Source organism: Platalea leucorodia (assembly GCF_965183815.1).
Source record: "Platalea leucorodia genome assembly, chromosome: 7".
Lineage (NCBI taxonomy): Eukaryota > Metazoa > Chordata > Aves > Pelecaniformes > Threskiornithidae > Platalea > Platalea leucorodia.
In genome coordinates, this window is record NC_138829.1 from 41,853,344 (window position 1) to 41,871,284 (window position 17,941).

Here is a 17,941-nt window from a genome sequence, read left to right on the forward strand (position 1 = left end):
CAATGTTGTTTCTACCAGCTATTGAAAAGGTACCACAGCAAATACAGTTAGATCCTCAATTTAATTTACCCTCAAGCAAAACTTTGAGTGGTATTTCCAAAATAATTGAAATTTTGCCCAAACCTCATCTCATGAAAACAAAAGATTCATGATTTACACCAGATTCATCTTTCATCTTGCACAGCAACGACATGCAGTTCTTAGAGAGAACTATGAGAAAGAGACAGCTACGTAAACTGGACTTCTGTAAACAAATACGCAGGGAAGTCCCTCTTTACAAATGGCTTTGCAACACGGCGCAGGCTTACCCTTTAACAAAATAGGTATGGAGTACATTTCTTAAATTAGTTAATGTTTATAAACTGTACTGAACTTAGGAATATTAGTTATTACAATCTGTCATTGTGATAAATACCATGATCTGAAGAGGCTTGGGCAGCCTTAGAGCACAGAAAGAGCAGAAAGAGCACAGCAATTAAGGAGTACGAAACGCTGCTTTCAGGCTTTGTAAAGTTACCCGAACATACTATTCTTTCCCACTGGACCATACTATTCTTTCCCACTGGACGTGGGTTAACAGTTCGTCTAATTGTAAGCACTTAGATAGCTATTTTAAGCTTTTTTGTTTGGAGGTGTCAGGGAAGGCAGTTGCTAGCAACAGAGAGACCAATACTCCAACATGCAGGACTCGCAGCAGGCTCTAAAGTCAGAATGGCAAAGAGCAGGCCAAAAGCTCCTCCCTGCCCTCGCATTCCCATAGCTGACATAACCACAACGCGTCCTTCGCTCCGAATGCCTCTCCCGCCACAAACACACCAGCTGCAGAATTGCATGGATACACCCCAGGGACAGACCAAATCTCTCTGCGCTTCAGCCCTGAGAAGAAAACACATCTGAATGCACTGAGCTGCAACAGGAAAGATTGCTGCAGGTTCAGGTGTTTCCATCTTGACCTCCCCAGCACTCCATCACAAAACCAGACATACGTAGGTGTGCAGTGTGTGGAATACCACAGTCTGAGCTCTTCACAGATTCCTTCAAGGTTTTGCAAGAGGTAATGGCCTACAAATAAGGGAAGAGAAAGGGAAAGGTTCATAGAGATTATGATACTTTCCATTCCCAGAGGTTTCTTCATGCGAGACATAAATGTACGCAATACCTAGACCAGAGCGCTTGGCAGAGACACTTCTGACACCATCAAGCAGGCAACATCACTCCCCCAAGCCTGGCTGGAGAATAGCTGGGCCTAAAAGCACAGGCAGAACCTCAGAGGATCTGGGATGAATTTCCAGCTCTGCTACAGACATGCATCTTAAGCAAGCCACTTCAGATCAGTTCATAAAATGAGAATGATACCTGAAACCCAAAACACTGATATTCATGAAGTAGTTTGAGGTCATAAAAGCCATATTATCTTTAACAGTACCCACTAACAGGCTAGACAGGGATTCTTCCACAAAGAGCTTAAAAATCTAATTTGAGACATGATGCAACAGGGTAGTGATAACCAAAGAAGAGGGAGAGGGCCAAAAAACGAAGGAAAAAGGACACACAAATAATAACATAGTTGTTCTTTTGTCATATGCCTCTCTCTGCCTCACTCGACCCAGAAATATCTTTTTGTTTTTCAGCAGTTATATAAGCTGAAGCAGTGCTGATCTTGGTTTGCCCACATCCACACACTTGCAGCCAGACAGATGCCAGCATTGACTGAGCTAATCTATTATAAAACACACTCGAGTAGTCAGTCTTTAACAGCACTGAGAAGACTTTAGTTCAAATTTCTAAAATTATGTCTTTTGAGAAGTCTTGTGGTCACTGTTGAATGTAAAAGGGTCTTTTTATTGTGCTGGTCCGTTACAAGGTACGGTAAGCTCTTGGCCATGACTGGGGCTGTCGGACATTACAACAATGCAGCTAAGCAAACGCACACTAGTTAATACTGGGGGTAGGAACACTGAAAGACATGGGCAAGCACAACCATCACATGGTGGAAACCAGCAAGGTTTAAAGAATCCAGGGGCCCAGAGAGCACTCCGATTTCTTAATCTTTAATTAAAGAATCAGAGCACTCTCCAGGCCCCTGGATTCAGACCTCCCTGCCAGTTACCTGCCAGACATCTGCCCAATCTCCTCCTTTTAGCCACACGGATTTCAGTGGAGGAAGGTAAGAGCAGATGGTTGCCACAAATACTGGATCAAATACAAAGCGAGCCTCTTCCATTTCTGTAGCGGCTTATCTGTATCCTTACTAACATTATAAAGCACTTCCACAGTTGGGCATAAGTGACACTAGACTCACACTTACTGAGAGCAAAGTCAGAAGCTTCCTAAAGATTCAGCTCAACAAGCCTACCTGAAACCAAACCAACCACCCATCCTGCACTTGATAACTAGAAAGGAAAAATGTCATTCAATAACAGCATGAGGAAAAGTGCCCTCTATTAAGAACCCTTACAAAGCTATTTTAAATTGAGCGAAAGACTCAGTAAAACACAAAAGTAAGGTCGCAATGATCAAGTTCAATATTACAGAAAAACTAAAGTTTATGCATTAATCCACCTGCACATGGTATTTTACGAGCGTTAAGCAGATCAGAAGCATAACATGCTTTTACATTTCCCCCTGCACTTACATAGTTTGCTCTGCGAGTCCTGGAACAATATAAATACATTCTAATTGAAATCATAACATTTTGGGTCAATAATCCCACATTACACTTTAAATAGCTGTATTTGCTAAAGATACGAACCACGTAATTGCTATTAACAGGAACAGTAAGTCCTTCCCAACTGTGAAAAAACGGGCCAGAAATAATTGGAAAGTCACACAGCAACTTAGTAGAAAAGCCAATAAGAGGATCAGTGCTAAACACTTGCCCATCTCCAAAAGAAATCACTAAGCGTTAAAAAAATAAAATCCCTTACATAATATAGTTTTTGCTCTCAGAATGGAAGGCTAATGAACTAATCCCTTCAGGTGTATGGATTCCATTAACCTGATCCTCTCGCATCGAAGAAAATGAAATTCTGAGATTAATGCTCCTTTACAATCCGTAACATATCTAGTGGATTCTAAGGGATTTTTCCACACCAGCTGGATAGCACTCTCTTATTTTGAATAGTTTACTAGTTCAACTTATGTCCCACAGCTTCTGATGACTTTACTATTTTCAACAAATCTCCAAACCATAAGGACAAACGTCCAGTCTCCCGTCAGGAGGCTGACATTCATTACACAATTCTCCTCCATTTGGGAGAGGTCTACAAATCAGCCAAGGCAGGAAAACATTCTACTAGTTGCTACACTGAAGACAAATTTTGTTTGGGGAAAGTAGTTGAAGGAACTTGCCCACAAACAAACTTGATGTTACTGGAATACTTAACATTTATGTAACGCTTTGCAACAATTAAAGCAATATATTAACACCAATGCATCCAACCTCACAACATGTGTCATGTGCAACATTCTGTATTTTTAACAGGTAAATAAAGAGAGACAAAGCGGCCTGTTTTGCACTAAAGAGCAAACAGGTAGCCAACAAGAGATTATTCTTCTGGAATTCCTTGACTTCAGTTTTATCCACTGTTCACTCCTTCATACTGTGCAGATACAGACTGCATTTGCAAGATGTCAGGTAAAGCATCTTCATTTTGAACAGATGCACTAAAATTCAGAAACTAGTATAGAACACTACTTAAAATACCCTGTAGAACTCCCCCCACCCTGATGTAAATGTTAAGGCTATTTTGATATAAAAATCACAACGTCTTCTACAGCACATAAAAGTTCACCCACCCATATCTGTAAAAGAGCTCTAACATTAATATATATATGGCAGTGTCATACTAGAGATCTCTAGCCAATACTCCACAGACTCAGCGTTCTACGATGCCTTTGTATGGGCCATGAGCTCTGCCTGCAACTGTGGGCTAAAGGGAAGGGCTCTTCCACTTGCAAGAACTGTACTGGTTGGGTTTTTTGTTTGTTTGTTTGTTTACGAAAATCACAACACTAGCCAGGCGTACTCCTCTTATTGTCCTCCTCTTGCACTGTAGTACAGAAACTGAATTACAGCAATTTCTATTTTACAGTTGCATGGCCTCATAATCATAGTGTAACAACAGTATATACTCTTTAATGCACTTACTCTGGCAATGCCTCTTTAAGGAAGGGAACTACTATTATTCCCTTTTTATTGAAGGGGACTAAGTCAGAGAGAGAGATGATGAAGTGACTTGCCTGAGGAGGTCTGTGACAGAGCAGGGAACCCAACTCAGCATCAAGCTAGTGCCCTACCCTTTCAACCATCTTTAGTCTCTTACTGTGTTTGAAATCCCATCCTAAGGATGGCTGAAGTGCAAATGAAACCTCCCTGAAACATTTGTTCCTCTTTCAGCCTGCCCATGAGACTGTACGCCATGCATAATAATAAACTCAAGATAAGCATATAGCAGTCAATGCAGGTTTACTGCAGATCTAAAAACATTTTTCTAGCTTTTATTAGAGTTGCCACCTATAAAGCATATATGCATAGTGATACACTAGCCTTGGCTGCACTAGTGTCCAGGGGACACCCAGAGCAATTCAGGAATACTAGACAGACCTATCCAGGTGCAAACACGACATTGTTATTAATTTTGTCTAGGGATTAGGTAACAATGCTGAGTAACCTCATCAAATCCTTTCCTTGCATGCAATTACAAATTCAAATGAAGAAAGAAGGGAAGCAATATACTAATTTATAGCTATACGTAGATTAGCTTTGACACATATTTTCATCTGTTTACATCACTTATGACCACCATAAGCATAAAAGCATACTTTGGAATCAGAGAATAAAAAAAGGAAGGGGACCTCTTAAATGCTGTAAGACAGTGTTTTTGGCAACTACTGTGACACGTATATTCCTCCCATCTTTGCAACCTCCTTCCCGACTACCGCTCCAAGGGAAAAGAATTTTTGTTCTTTTCCCACAACTGCAACATCTGAGGCGCCACAAATAAGAAACAGCTTTCAGGCCCACAAGAAACGGATGCGCCGGAGTCATCCGTGTTCAGAGCCCACCCGTGCAGGGACAAGCTTCCACCCTTTGAACCCTCTAACTGAATCTTCTGTTTAACTCTGTTTCCAGCCAAGTTAAGAGCAAAACTCGTACTGATTTTTTAGCAAGAACATGGCAGAGATCACAGCAGTCAGTCTGCAGCAACAAGGACTCTTTCAGCAGACCGCGGAAGGGGCTCTGCCGCAGCCACCACTGGCCCTTTTGAGGCCCCAGAGGTGAGGGGGCACCATGGTCCTTGGGCCTGGTTTTGCCTCGGATTTCTGTCATTTAAGGGGGGAGAGGGGGAAGGGAGGGGCAGAATCATCACACATTTAGTTGTGAAATATAATAAAGTGTCATGGAAAAAATAAAATAGGAGCAGAGTTTTTTAAACACAAATACTAGAGATGAAATTGCAAGTCTTGGTTTCCCCCTTTCCATAAAAAGTTATGTATTTATAGCAGCTGCTTCCAAAAAAGCCTTGAGAGCTATGCATGAGAAATGCTAAGTCACAGTATTACTTGGAAAGAAAGAACAACTACTAATTTGCACAAAACTGTGATGAAATTCACCTATTACACCAGATGAAGTTAAGTCAATTCTGTTCCTAAATTTCCCACCACTTACATCTGTAGCTTTGTTCTCTCTGTTCCTTCCTAACAATCTTGACAACTCAGCACAAAAGGTTCCCTTGCAGACAAAATCTGCCAAATCAGAGTCACGAAAGTACTGTCAGAGCCACAAAACTGAACAAAAAAGCAGAAGAAAATCCACACTCATTGCTACCTGCACATAAGACCATCAGGAAAAAAAGTTCAGATAATAGAACGGCTTCTACACATACATAGCTCCCACAAGTAGCAAGCCAAGTTTGTATTATTGGAGTGTATTACAGCAAGGTTTTGGTAGTGGGGGGCTACAGGGGTGGCTTCTGTGAGAAGCTGCTAGAAGCTTTCCCTATGTCCGATAGAGCCAATGCCAGCCGGCTCCAAAGACGGACCCGCCACTGGCCAAGGCTGAGCCCATCAGCGACAGTGGTCACACCTCTGGGATAACGTATTTAAGAAGGGGAAAGAAGAAAACTGCACATTTTGCAGCCAGAGAGAGGAGTGAGAATATGCAAGAGGAACAACTCTGCAGACACCAAGGTCAGTGAAGAAGGAGGGGGAGGAGGTGCTCCAGGCGCCGGAGCAGAGATTCCCCTGCAGCCTGTGGGGAAGACCATGGTGAGGCAGGCTGTGCCCCTGCAGCCCATGGAGGACCCCATGCCGGCACAGATGGATGCTCGAAGGAGGCTGTGACCCTGTGGGAAGCCCATGCCGGAGCAGGCTCCTGGCAGGACCTGTGGACCCATGGAGAGAGGAGCCCACGCTGGAGCAGGTTTGCTGGCAGGACTTGTGACCCCATGGGGGACCCACGCTGGAGCAGTCTGTTCCTGAAGGACTGCACCCCATGGAAGGGACCCACGCTGGAGCAGTTTGTGAAGAACTGCAGCCTGTGGGAAGGACTCACATAGGAGAAGTTCGTGGAGGACTGTCTCCCATGGGAGGGACCCCATGCTGGAGCAAGGGAAGAGTGTGAGGAGTCCTCCCCCTGAGGAGGAAGGAGCAGCAGAGACAACGTGGGATGAACTGACTGCAACCTCCATTCCCGATCCCCCTGTGCTGCTCAGAGGTAGGAGGCAGAGAAATCGGGAATAAAGTTGAGCCCAGGAAGAAGGGAGGGGTGAGGGGAAGGCGTTTTAAGATTTAGTTATTATTTTCTCATTAGCTTACTCTGATTTGATCAGTAATAAATTAATTTCCCCAAGTTGAGTCTGTTTTGCCCGTGACGTTAACTGGTGAGTGATCTCTCCCTGTCTTTATCTCAACCCACGAGCCTTTCGTTATATTTTCTCTCCCCCGTCCAGTCGAGGAAGGGGACTGGCAGAGCGGCTTTGGTGGGCACCTGGCATCCAGCCAGGGTCAACCCACCACATGTAGTCATTTCTAAACTTACGGCTTTGCTTAAGCAAGGTTTCCACATTCTTCAGGTATCTTCAGCCCACCTTCTGCAACATGTGTGACCCTGGTGTTGGCATAGAGCTTCACAGCAGCATCTGCACAGAGACGGGGATTCCCCCGAGCAGCAGTTTCAGAGGCCCAGAGCTGAAGAATTTAGCACTTTCAATTTTAGATTGAGGTCAAGTACAATGGTTGGTTTCCATTCACATTGCAACATGCAGGAAGCTAACATGTGAGAAAAAGGTGAGACGCCGAAAAAACTAGCAGGAAGAAGAAAATACCTCCCTTCTGAAACCAGAAGTGTATCGGTCCCTGCAGATGCGCTTCCTCTTGCACCTACATTCCCAGTACATTTTGTCAATTTTCTAGAACATCATGCCTTCCAGTTAAATATACTTAGTTCCACAAAGATAGCATGGCAGGACAAACTGTTTCAAAAGACATGAACCACCCATCCGATTAAGCAACTGTAATAACTTCTTAGTGTGCCCTTTTTTTTTTTTTTAAAGTAGCTTCTCACAATTGGTAATTTCTTTAATATAATTTTCTTTACTTCTACCTTATCTGAAAGTAATAGGACAGATTTGGACATAAAAAAGCTACAACCAATAAAAAGCTGTTTACCATTTTAGTTATACTTCTCAGCTCCCTTCCTTGAAGAAATAAAAGGTTATCCCAAACATTTTACTTGTTAATATAAATATTTTTATTTTATGCACAGATATGTGCATGGTGAACAGGAATTAACACTTTTTTTTTGGATATGGAAAGAATATTGTGTGCCAAATTTCTCAATATCATTGGAGGAACTGCTGATAGTTTGAAAGATTGTGAATTCTCAAAAATCAACTGAAAAATTTCATACACATACCTTCCCCTAACATTCCGCAGACACTGGATTTAAAGGTTCAGGTTTTTAACGGCAGCAGTTGGAAAAAAACCCACCTGTCAGTTGCTCAACTCCCAGTATCACTTCACTAGCTCTCTAGTCAAATTCTAAAATAAGCAGATCTGCAAGCCTAATGTTAACAAAGGAAATTGCTTACCACACTCCAACTTTTCAAGCTCTTTATACCTTAAGCAAGTAAAATGACACTTCTAGTAGTCTTTGAATAAACAGTTTAAAATGAAGGCCATAGCAATAAAGATACTTTACTTGCCTAGCTGCAATAGTAAAAATTTCCTCAGCCGAATATGGATGCATTCTTTTCAGGTTCATTGTGGAGAACTAACTCTTCAGTAACAATATCCATATCATTCTGGGGAGGAATGAGGGGAGATGCATACTTGTAAATGGTTAACGCTCTCCCCACTCTCCCTCCAAGCAAATTGCACACACAGGCAAAAAGGCAAGGGAAATAATTAACCTTCCAACTCCTTAATTTTGGCTTCAATTCCCTAAAGTAGCTTCATGCACAAAACTGACATGTGGAAAGAATAATCAGTGGTGACCAATTTGCTGAGGGTTGTGGAAAACTGGGCTGTGGAGCACAGCAAGCTCTCGTCAGAGAGACCTCAGCGAACGTGCACCGCAAAAGCAGCACCATGTTCTTCTCAGGCATTCTGGAAAACCTCAGTGTTTAAAAGCAATCACTGACCACCTCTTCCCTCTCACGCTAAAGCTTAACCACCTCTTTTCTTTTTTTTTTAAAGGAAAAAAGACAGACATCCAATTGCAAACGTATGCACTAACTTAAAGTCACTTTTTAGTCTTTAAGGCACGCAACTCCATCACATGGCCCTAAGGCCTCCTCTGGATACCGGCACCATTTCTGTCAGGAGATACAGTCCATTTATTTTAAGACACAGAAGGGTGTTGTTTTAATCTACAAGTTTGCTTTCAGTTTGAAGCTGCCTTTTTAAAGCAAAATCCCTCTTCATTAAAGTATCTTAGTACGATGAACAATACTTCATTAAAGTCTTCATTAAGGAACTCTCTCATTCATTAAAGAAAAAAAAATCCTGGAATGATCTTATACCAGATCCACTATTTTAGCATCATTAATTCCTTCCTGAAGAAGCAGCAGCTCTCATAAGTGCTGTCTGCATATAATTTTAGCTCTGTACTTTGCTCTACTTATTATCAAATATTTTAGGAAGTATATCTGTAATTACTAAATACCTTCCAATTTTGCATTCTTAAAAAAACAAACAAACAAAAACAACAAAAAAAAACCCTCTTATTTTTCCATCCAAAATGAAATCTGTATTTTGGAGATGGCAAGACACTGGGTTTCCCCCCGACAGGGGAAGGCTATCCTCCCCTGCTCTCTTTGAGCATACTGACATCCAGTATGTTAGCACCTCTGGCACATGCACCTCTGTTATCCAGGTCCACTAACACTGCTGTAAAAGAACTGCTCCCAGATACTTTTGCAGGCACCTGGGGAACAATAAATTTTAACGTACACTGATGTTGTAGCTCATGGCCTGTGTCTCCCTAGCTCCTTTAGTTTTTCAAACTCCCTAAGATGCCTGCCTCACTCCCACTAGGCAGGAGTCGTGTTCTCCAATCGCTGCTGCAAGAAGGTAGTGTAAGCACAAATTTCCATTTATAGCTCTCTACTAAAAAGTTTTTTTTTCTCTTGTTGAGGCAAACACTGGCCTCAGTATGGTTACAATCCATCTGTGCATATATCTGGTAGAAAAGTTATTTCCTCTTACAGAGGGTTGTATTTATTTAGCCGTAGTACAGCTGCTCCAAAGCCACTTGGAGTCTAAAAGCGTGCTTTTCTGAGGCTGCATTTCCCAATGAAACGCATCAGCTGCTGAGCAAGAACCCAAGTGACAGCCTGAAGAAACAGTATCCCTCAAAGGGTTTGTGTCCACCCTGCAGCTGAGCTCACCGGTCTCACCAGTGGTGAAGCACAGGCTGCCCTCAGACCCAGGCACCTGGCAGCTCCCCCCGCCCTTGCAGGCAGCCTGGCACGCCAGGACCTGTGGCTGCGGCTGCTGCGACAGCCAGGCCCCCTGCTCCACTAATTCAGGGCCCCCCCAGGCTCAGCCAGGCACTAAGCACCCCTGCAAAGATGGGCGAGGCAACAGACATTTGCAGCACAAGCATGGAGTCCTGCACCCTGTCTAGCAGTGCGCATAAAGGCATCCTGGAATACATTCATTTCATTTAGGTCTTGGATAGGGATTTTTCTTTTTTTTTTCTTTCTTTTTTTTTTTTTTAAATATACAGCCTCTTCTGTTGTTTATACTACTGGTTCTGCATTTCCACAAGCAATGAATATTCACAGCTTCTTTTTCAACTTCTGCATTAGAAGGAAAGCAAGCCCCCTAAAATGATAAATTAGACTAAAAAGACCCTAGCTACACCAGTGTTCAGACTTCGCTAACAGGGAAGGGGTTTTTTTGTTTTGAATATTAAAAAAAAAACAACATACACTGCTACCCGCAACCCTCAAGAAAAACCCTAAAACAAAGTATCTCTCAATTGCTTTAAGCCTCAACTTCCAAGAGACGCAATGCTGGCAATGAAATTAAAGCCGTAACATATTTGCAGCCTGGTCAAAGGTGGTGCGCTCCCTTATACTAGCATCCAATTTATATTTTGATATTTTGTTTGGCAAGAAGAGGAGAGGAACGCTACTTGCAATGAGCATTTTGTTTGAAGTCACAACAATAAGCAACAAGTGTGATCATTAATCAGCTGTATTCTATCTTGGCTATACATTATACCTATACTGTATGTATACGTGCATACATTTACATGACTACATACACTGCAGGTAAGAACCAATTTAAATGGAAGAAATTCTTCATAAGTAGTTTACTTAAATAATTTTTTCTTAAAATGATGCTTAATCCCCATAAACAAACACGCACTACACAATCTGATTAAATTATGAAGGCTCCAGCATATTAATGTCTTTGCAGTCATCAAGGAATTGTAAAAACACTCCCTTGTTTAAATTTTGAAGTAAAAAGTTATTTTGCTTTCAAGAACTTCTTGTAAGAGATGCACCAAGGACTTCAGAGTTTTTGCACCTCCAAAAATTCAATTTGTTTGAGAACCTTCTCAGTTATCAACAAACTACTAAGCAACATGAAAGTACAACTATGTATTTTTTCATGTTTAACCAACAAGGTGTTTTTAATCATTAAACCTATATTTAAGGTCATCTACAAAGGGAAATTAAAAAAAATATTTTTCAGCTGGAAATATTTTAATTTTCAAAACTTACTGTGATGGAGGAAGCTTTTATTCTCAGAAGTAGGAACAGCTAATCTAAAATGCTAGACAAATGACTAACTTATAGATTGATTAAAATGAAGTTGAAAATTAGCACTGAGGGTAGTGAAAAGAAAAAAGAACTCGTACTGTTTGAAACTAATATCTAATATACACTTCAGAAAAAAAAATTCTTCAAAAATAAATTAACATCCCTGTCTTCAATTAAGATGTGAGACCCAAGACAACTTTTTCCAGCAATTGTATTTAATAATAGTAAGGGACTGTTACTGAACAGATAAGCTGACAGTTGACATTGTTCCAGACACATATGAGTTTTCCAGATCTTCCTTATTAAAAAAAAAAAAAAAAAATCACTTCTACTTAAGAAAAAAAGGCAGGGGGGGGAAGTCACCTTTAAAGCAGAATGGTCTCCATGGTTCAGTCAGCATGCCAAGTATTACCCTTGGCTTTATTTCTTCATCTGTTGGCATTTTTAAAATTTTGTTTGTATAACACACAAAAATCAAATCAGTGGTTCTTTCCCTTCAAAGTGACCGCTAAGTCATCTGTTTTCAAAATTCAGCATTTGTAAGAAACCCTGCAATGCTAGTGTGAGACTGCAAAGTGAATTGTGTGAATGAATAAAGGCACATGGAATGATTAAGAGTAATGAACACAGCTTTAACTTTTCAGTAAGACAACTGCAAGTAACACCCAGTAAAATGCTTTGAAGTAACTTATTTCCAGCAATTAAGTAGTTTTCAACTAAACTGACAACGTAGTTGAGAATTTCTGATGGTGTAAGCATACAGAATATTGAAAGCCAGAAGAAAAGCAACTTTCTTCCAGAATAAACTCCCCAGTTACTCCATGCAACCTTGTATCAGGCTCTCCAAACCAGGACTGTAGTAGTAGCTACAAGGAACACACTACAAAAGAAAGCACTATGCTAAGTGGTAATAGTTTTGTGTAAATCAGTCACATGCAGAAAACTTATAATAGGAAGGGAAAAGTTTCCCCAAGACTTTGCAGTTGTTACTGTCAGTTTTTGACCCTGTTTGCTGGGTCTGTCTACCCACATAGTGCAAAAGCAGTATCTGTGTCATGTAAAATACAGCTGTGCTGCTGCACATAAATACAACTTCTCTCAGCTCCTTACTTGTTCACCATCCAACACTACCTGTGTGCAAGACAGCTCTGTCTTTTCTACGTTGCAGCATTTTGTGCCCAGGACCAAATCTGAATTCAAGCTATAGCTATTCCAAACGAAGGGTATAACATTACAAAGGGTTGTTTGTAATCTACGACCAATTTTCTTCCCCTTTTTCTAACAAGAAAACCTCATACTCTTCAAATCTGTCGTATGATGCATTAAGCAATTTTGTGTTGACAGAGTAGTACTGGATTTTCATTAAAATATATCAACACTATGCAAAAATGTTCAGTGGGAAAGCGAAGGGTTAAAATCGCCATTATAGTTGCCGCAAAGAAATAGTAGCAAGTAACTTGACAAAATATTCACTAAGTTTCCTGCACTCAAAGTCATTACACTTTTCCCCTTCAGACAGGGTCACTGTGTCCTGCCAATTCATGAGCTCCCAAAAATAAACTAGTTGAGTAACTGAAGATGTCAATAGATTTTCACATTCCCTCCATGCACCCAAACTGTACGGCTCAGATGGTTACTTGTAAACAGCCAGGCATGCTACACTTAATCTAGAGCACTTTCCCAAGCAAATTCTGTCACTTACAGTAACTCAGTTATAGCTGTCACTAAACACAGAACACCCTTCCACCTCCAAACTATACTTTTCTCTCATAAATCAAGTCACTCAGAAAGAACTGTCATCTTAAAATACTTCTTAGCACACAGCAAAATTGAGTAGTGCTGTTCATCTTCACAATAAAAAAAAAACAAAAAACAAAGCACAGCAGCTGAGATATGTATAACCACCTGGGAAAAATGCCCTGGAACCATGCTCCAAGGGAAAAAGTTGATCTACCACTTTGGTTTCTTCCATCTTCGACCTTTTCGATGACACTGCCAAAGTTAGCCAACTGAGAAACAGTAAAGCATGAAATAACTCTGCGTAAGAGCCAGACTGAAATCATCTAAGTGTACAGAACCACGGAGATGACAATTCTGTTCACTGACAACCTGATTTAAAGCCAAGTAACCCGGGTAGGGAAACTCTACTCAATCCGCTCCATACAGAAACTGGTGCCTCATTTCTAGAATATAAGCCAGAGGCCTCAGTTCCACATCTCAGGTTTCTAGAACAAACATGAAGAGATTAAGCGTTTTGCAGAGAACCACAAGTCAGCCTTTTAATCAGAATGTCCAGGAAAAAGCCAGTCAAAAGGGCCCATAGAGGATGCACCACATAGGCAAACAGGCATCTGCATCTGAATGAAAAGTTGCTATTCCACCTAAGGCTTAAGTGCCTCTATCTACTGGAGGTCCATCCCACGGGCTCTTCTTTTTAAAGAGGGTGCCAATAACTCTTTCTGAACAACAAAGCCAGCTCCATCTCAAACACAGTAGGTGTGAGAGGGTGTGACCTCCTGTACAAAGCCTGCTGACAAAACCCTCACCCAACCATGGAGATGGGAGTTCAGACTCACAGATCACACCTTCCCCTAACCCCCATCAATCAGCTCCCCTGGGTGGGGCAAAGCCTCCGTTCCTACTCCTGACTTTGTGCCACCACTTGTTCGATCAGAACACCTCCTCCCTGTGCAGCGTTTTGTTGCCTTCTCTTTCAAGTCTGTCTGTCTTCGGTCTTAGCTGCCCCACAGTTGTCTAACAGTTTGTAAATGTAAGCGTAGACTCATATATTAGATGCAGGAAATTCCGTGACTGGAAGACCTAATGGTCTGTGGGTCAGGGCACAGAGCAAGACTTCCTCTAAGCTCTAGGTACATGCTCCTTGTTGCTGACCATTTTAGTTTCAGTATAAGCAGCTTGTTGCGCCTACCTATGAATAAAAGGCTGAACGAAATCATAAATACAGACACTTCCCCCCTCCCCCCGAATATTAACACCAGTTAGCTCAGAGACAGAACACTAGAAGCACTTCAGGCTAATAAAAGAGATTAACAGCAAGATTTTACTTAAGATTTTTAAAGGCTAAAGAAAGCCATCGACCTCTTGGTAAGAGTATGGATGTGACTTCTTAAACATTTTAGCCCAACTAATATGTTAGAAAGCTCCCCCTAAGTTCAATTTCCAGGCTGTGTTGCTGAAAGAGACCTCCACAGGAACTGCTGGTACAGACCCAGTCACAGCACTGCAACCTCCACTAGCAAATCAGACCCTCAAATTTGCTTTTGACAGAAGGGACACCGATCGATCACTTAGACGTCTAAGTGTAGCCTGCACCTTTGTTACATATTATTCAAACTGAAATGGTAAAAACCTGCAGTAAAACCATATTGGCTCAGAATATGAAAGAAACAGAGTAAAATTGTAGACTTACCTATACCATGTAACCTGAGAATTACAGAGCAGGTGCAGTCTTTTTTATTAACTAACGCTCATGATGTGAAGAGCAGAAGCAAACCATCTTACGTAAATTTGAATTATTCTCACAAACCCTCTTCAGTAGATTTCTGCTCAAATTTTTTACAAGAGAACATAGAAAACTGGATTTTTTTTGTTCCTTAAGGAATTATCTTCCTGTATTAGACACCAAAGAGTTGCTGCAAACATCAGTGCCATCTCTGCTCTTTAGCTGAGTAATGTGTGAACCAGTTCAAATACTGAGGTTTCTTGTTTGCTTTTTGTCATGCGTGAAGCATGCTATTATGGTAGTAGATAAACCGAAGCGAGTGTTTACAATTTGAGATCCAAATCCAAGTATAGTTTAAATACCAATACCTTTCATGAAGCATTAAAAGTTTCTAAATCTAAGTATCTGCCTACCTTGGCACTTCTTTATTTTGTGTGTACATGAGAATGTTTGTTTGTTTGGGGATTGTCTTTTAAAAACAATAAGTTTTGCCCTTTCATCTAAAACTCATTCTTCCACAAACATCAACAGTAGCTTCGCAGTACTGTAACAACGGAATATTGCTGGTCAGGATTAGAACAGATTATTGATTTAGATTTATCACCACTGGGGAACAAAAGCAAAACAAAACACTTTGTTTAAAAAAAGTAAAAGCCAATTCAATGCCACCCAAGTATATAGTCAGCACAAAAGAAGCATCTTGCCAACATGGCTGTTTTAACATCAACTCCAAATCTCAAACACACTGTCCCTTTAACTAAATATCCAAGCAAACATGGTCAAGCAATTGCTGATATTGACAAGTATTTGGGCCACTGCCTTTGGTCTCATACTTGCCTAAAGATACCACTGACAGGTGCCTTGTAGAGAAATCCATAAACTCGTTAAAAAGCAGCAGTGCAACCTGAAGTCCAGTGAAAGGTCTCTAACCTTGGTCTATCGCCTCTGTGTTGAAGAGATGCCTTGCTTCTTTATGACCAGTCTGCCCAAGTTTCTTCTGTCTCCTGTGCTTTACAATTTAGCAAATATATGCTTACATCATTCTTAGACAAACAAAAACCTGCATCTTGGCTTACATGTGTGCACAGGCAGGCTAGCTCATTTTAAAATGCCAGGAGAGGTTACCTGAATGAGGAAACTGAATCTTCCAGTGTGCAATTTATATCAATAATAATTATTACTATTTAAGAGCTCTTCCAGCTGTAGAGAAAAACTTTACAAATCAAGGATTCAAATCTGCATTTTTTTTCTTTTGCTAACAAAGCTCTCTGTATTTTGATTTCCTCTGTAAAGGCAAGGTAACTAGATTTATATTGCAAATGAAAAACCTCAGATAGGCTTTGTTCATTTTTTAAAGAAAAAAATATCACCATTGACTTCAACAAAGCTTCTTGCAAGGCAGCCCATTATTCACCGTTAACAAGTGTAAAACCTAAGCACAATATCATGTATACTAAACTTCCTAGCCTTTTAATACCTCGCTACTTCAAATGTTTATTCTTTGCATCTCAAATTCAAAATTAAAATGAATTGTTTATAAGGAGTTCCACATTCTTCTTTTCATATTCTTGGGCAATAAAAGAGCACTTTTATTACAGATCAAATTTTTCTACAGAAAAAGTTGTAGTACATTTTGTAGCGAAAGACATGGTGGTAATAGCAAAATAAGTCAGCTAGTACCGTACCTGTAATATTTCACTTTTGTCAAAGAAAAGAAGAGCATTAAAACAAAAAAAAACCAAGGAGGAGCCAAAGTAATTCTCATACTTCAATAGGAAAGAAGAAATGTCTTGAATATATTTTGCATTCTTCCATGTACTTAGAAAATCATGGTGAACAAAGCCTACTTCAATACTGAAATTCTATCAGACAAAATGAAGCCCATAATCATAGGCAACATTGTGCACAATTATATACTTGCAGCAACACCCTTTATGTGCAAAATATTTCCAAATATTTGAGGAGGGCAGCTTAAACTCTTAGTAAGAAGAATGCCCAATGGTACAGTAATAGCTTTTAATTCCTAGCTTTCATTTATAGTATATTCATTCACTTCTCCCCAGGCATCTCAACATCACTTAAAAGATCTTAATTTAAACAAATACTGTTGTAGAAAGACTACATTATTTACTCTTGATATATACTTGAAAAAATATTTATATTTTCTAAAAATTTGAAAAGATAATAGCTTTCCAATAAAAATCCAAATAAATTTATAATTTTAATTCAATACAGTAAAGATTATATTATAAATATTCCCATTATTTAGCATGTCTCACACAGGACAACACCTAGAGCTTGTCAAAAAAGATTCTAAGAGAATAATTCAACTGAGAATTTTCTAAGTCACAAAATCAAACTAAACCATAGGGGCAGTCAGATTTCTCTGCCAGCTTCACATACATGAGTATTTGTCATCCTAAATTGTAATCACTGGAATCTCCTAAAGCAATCAGAACGCCTTACAGCTGTGGCTCTCTCGCCTCTCACCAGGAATTTGGCAGTGCTGGGATTTTGTTCTCAAATGGTATAAAACCAAACTCAAAATAGGAAAATACTTTGCTAAATTCTTCTCCACCCAAGTGTAGTAGTTTCCCACAAACACAGCAAACTCTCCTTTCAGGAAGTGCTTGAAAGAATGAACAATACATTATGTAGGAGCAAATGAAGCCTGAAAATAAGACAGTTTAATGGCAAACAATCCAGTAAAATCCCAAGAGTGTTTTTAACGTACGGCACTTCGTTTGACTTTACTTTTCAATGTGTCTAAAGGATCAAGAATCTGACCAGTTCAGGATATTATGAAACTGCAAGAATAGTTGACCTGCATTACTATAAAATTCTAAACAATAATGTAATTTATGACAGATTACTACGAGATAGATGCAGGAGTTCAAAAGGAGATGCTCAAGGAATCATAAGAGTACAGACGTAGCAGATAAGGTGGCACCTAAGCATATATGATTAAGACGAGTTTGAAATCACGCAACATCCTCAAGCAACCTGGGATCCAAACAGAAATGCACTTTTACCTTCGGAAGTATACCATAACAAGGCAATCTGGAGATTATTCATAATTCTGCAACTAGTTTCAACTTTAGACTTTATTGCAATGCACAACCGCACACAAGGTAACAAGCATTTCTGCAGGCCTACTGTCCCACAACACGTAGCTTCAGAGAACAGATTCCAGTTTACC

The 17,941-nt window shown here is 40.3% G+C and overlaps 1 protein-coding gene across 2 annotated transcripts in view; it reads right to left on the minus strand.

The window, feature by feature from the left end:
* Positions 1-17,941, minus strand: part of MIDEAS (mitotic deacetylase associated SANT domain protein) — a 62,811-nt gene that overhangs the window by 39,548 nt on the left and 5,322 nt on the right. The gene's annotated exons all lie outside the window — the stretch shown is intronic.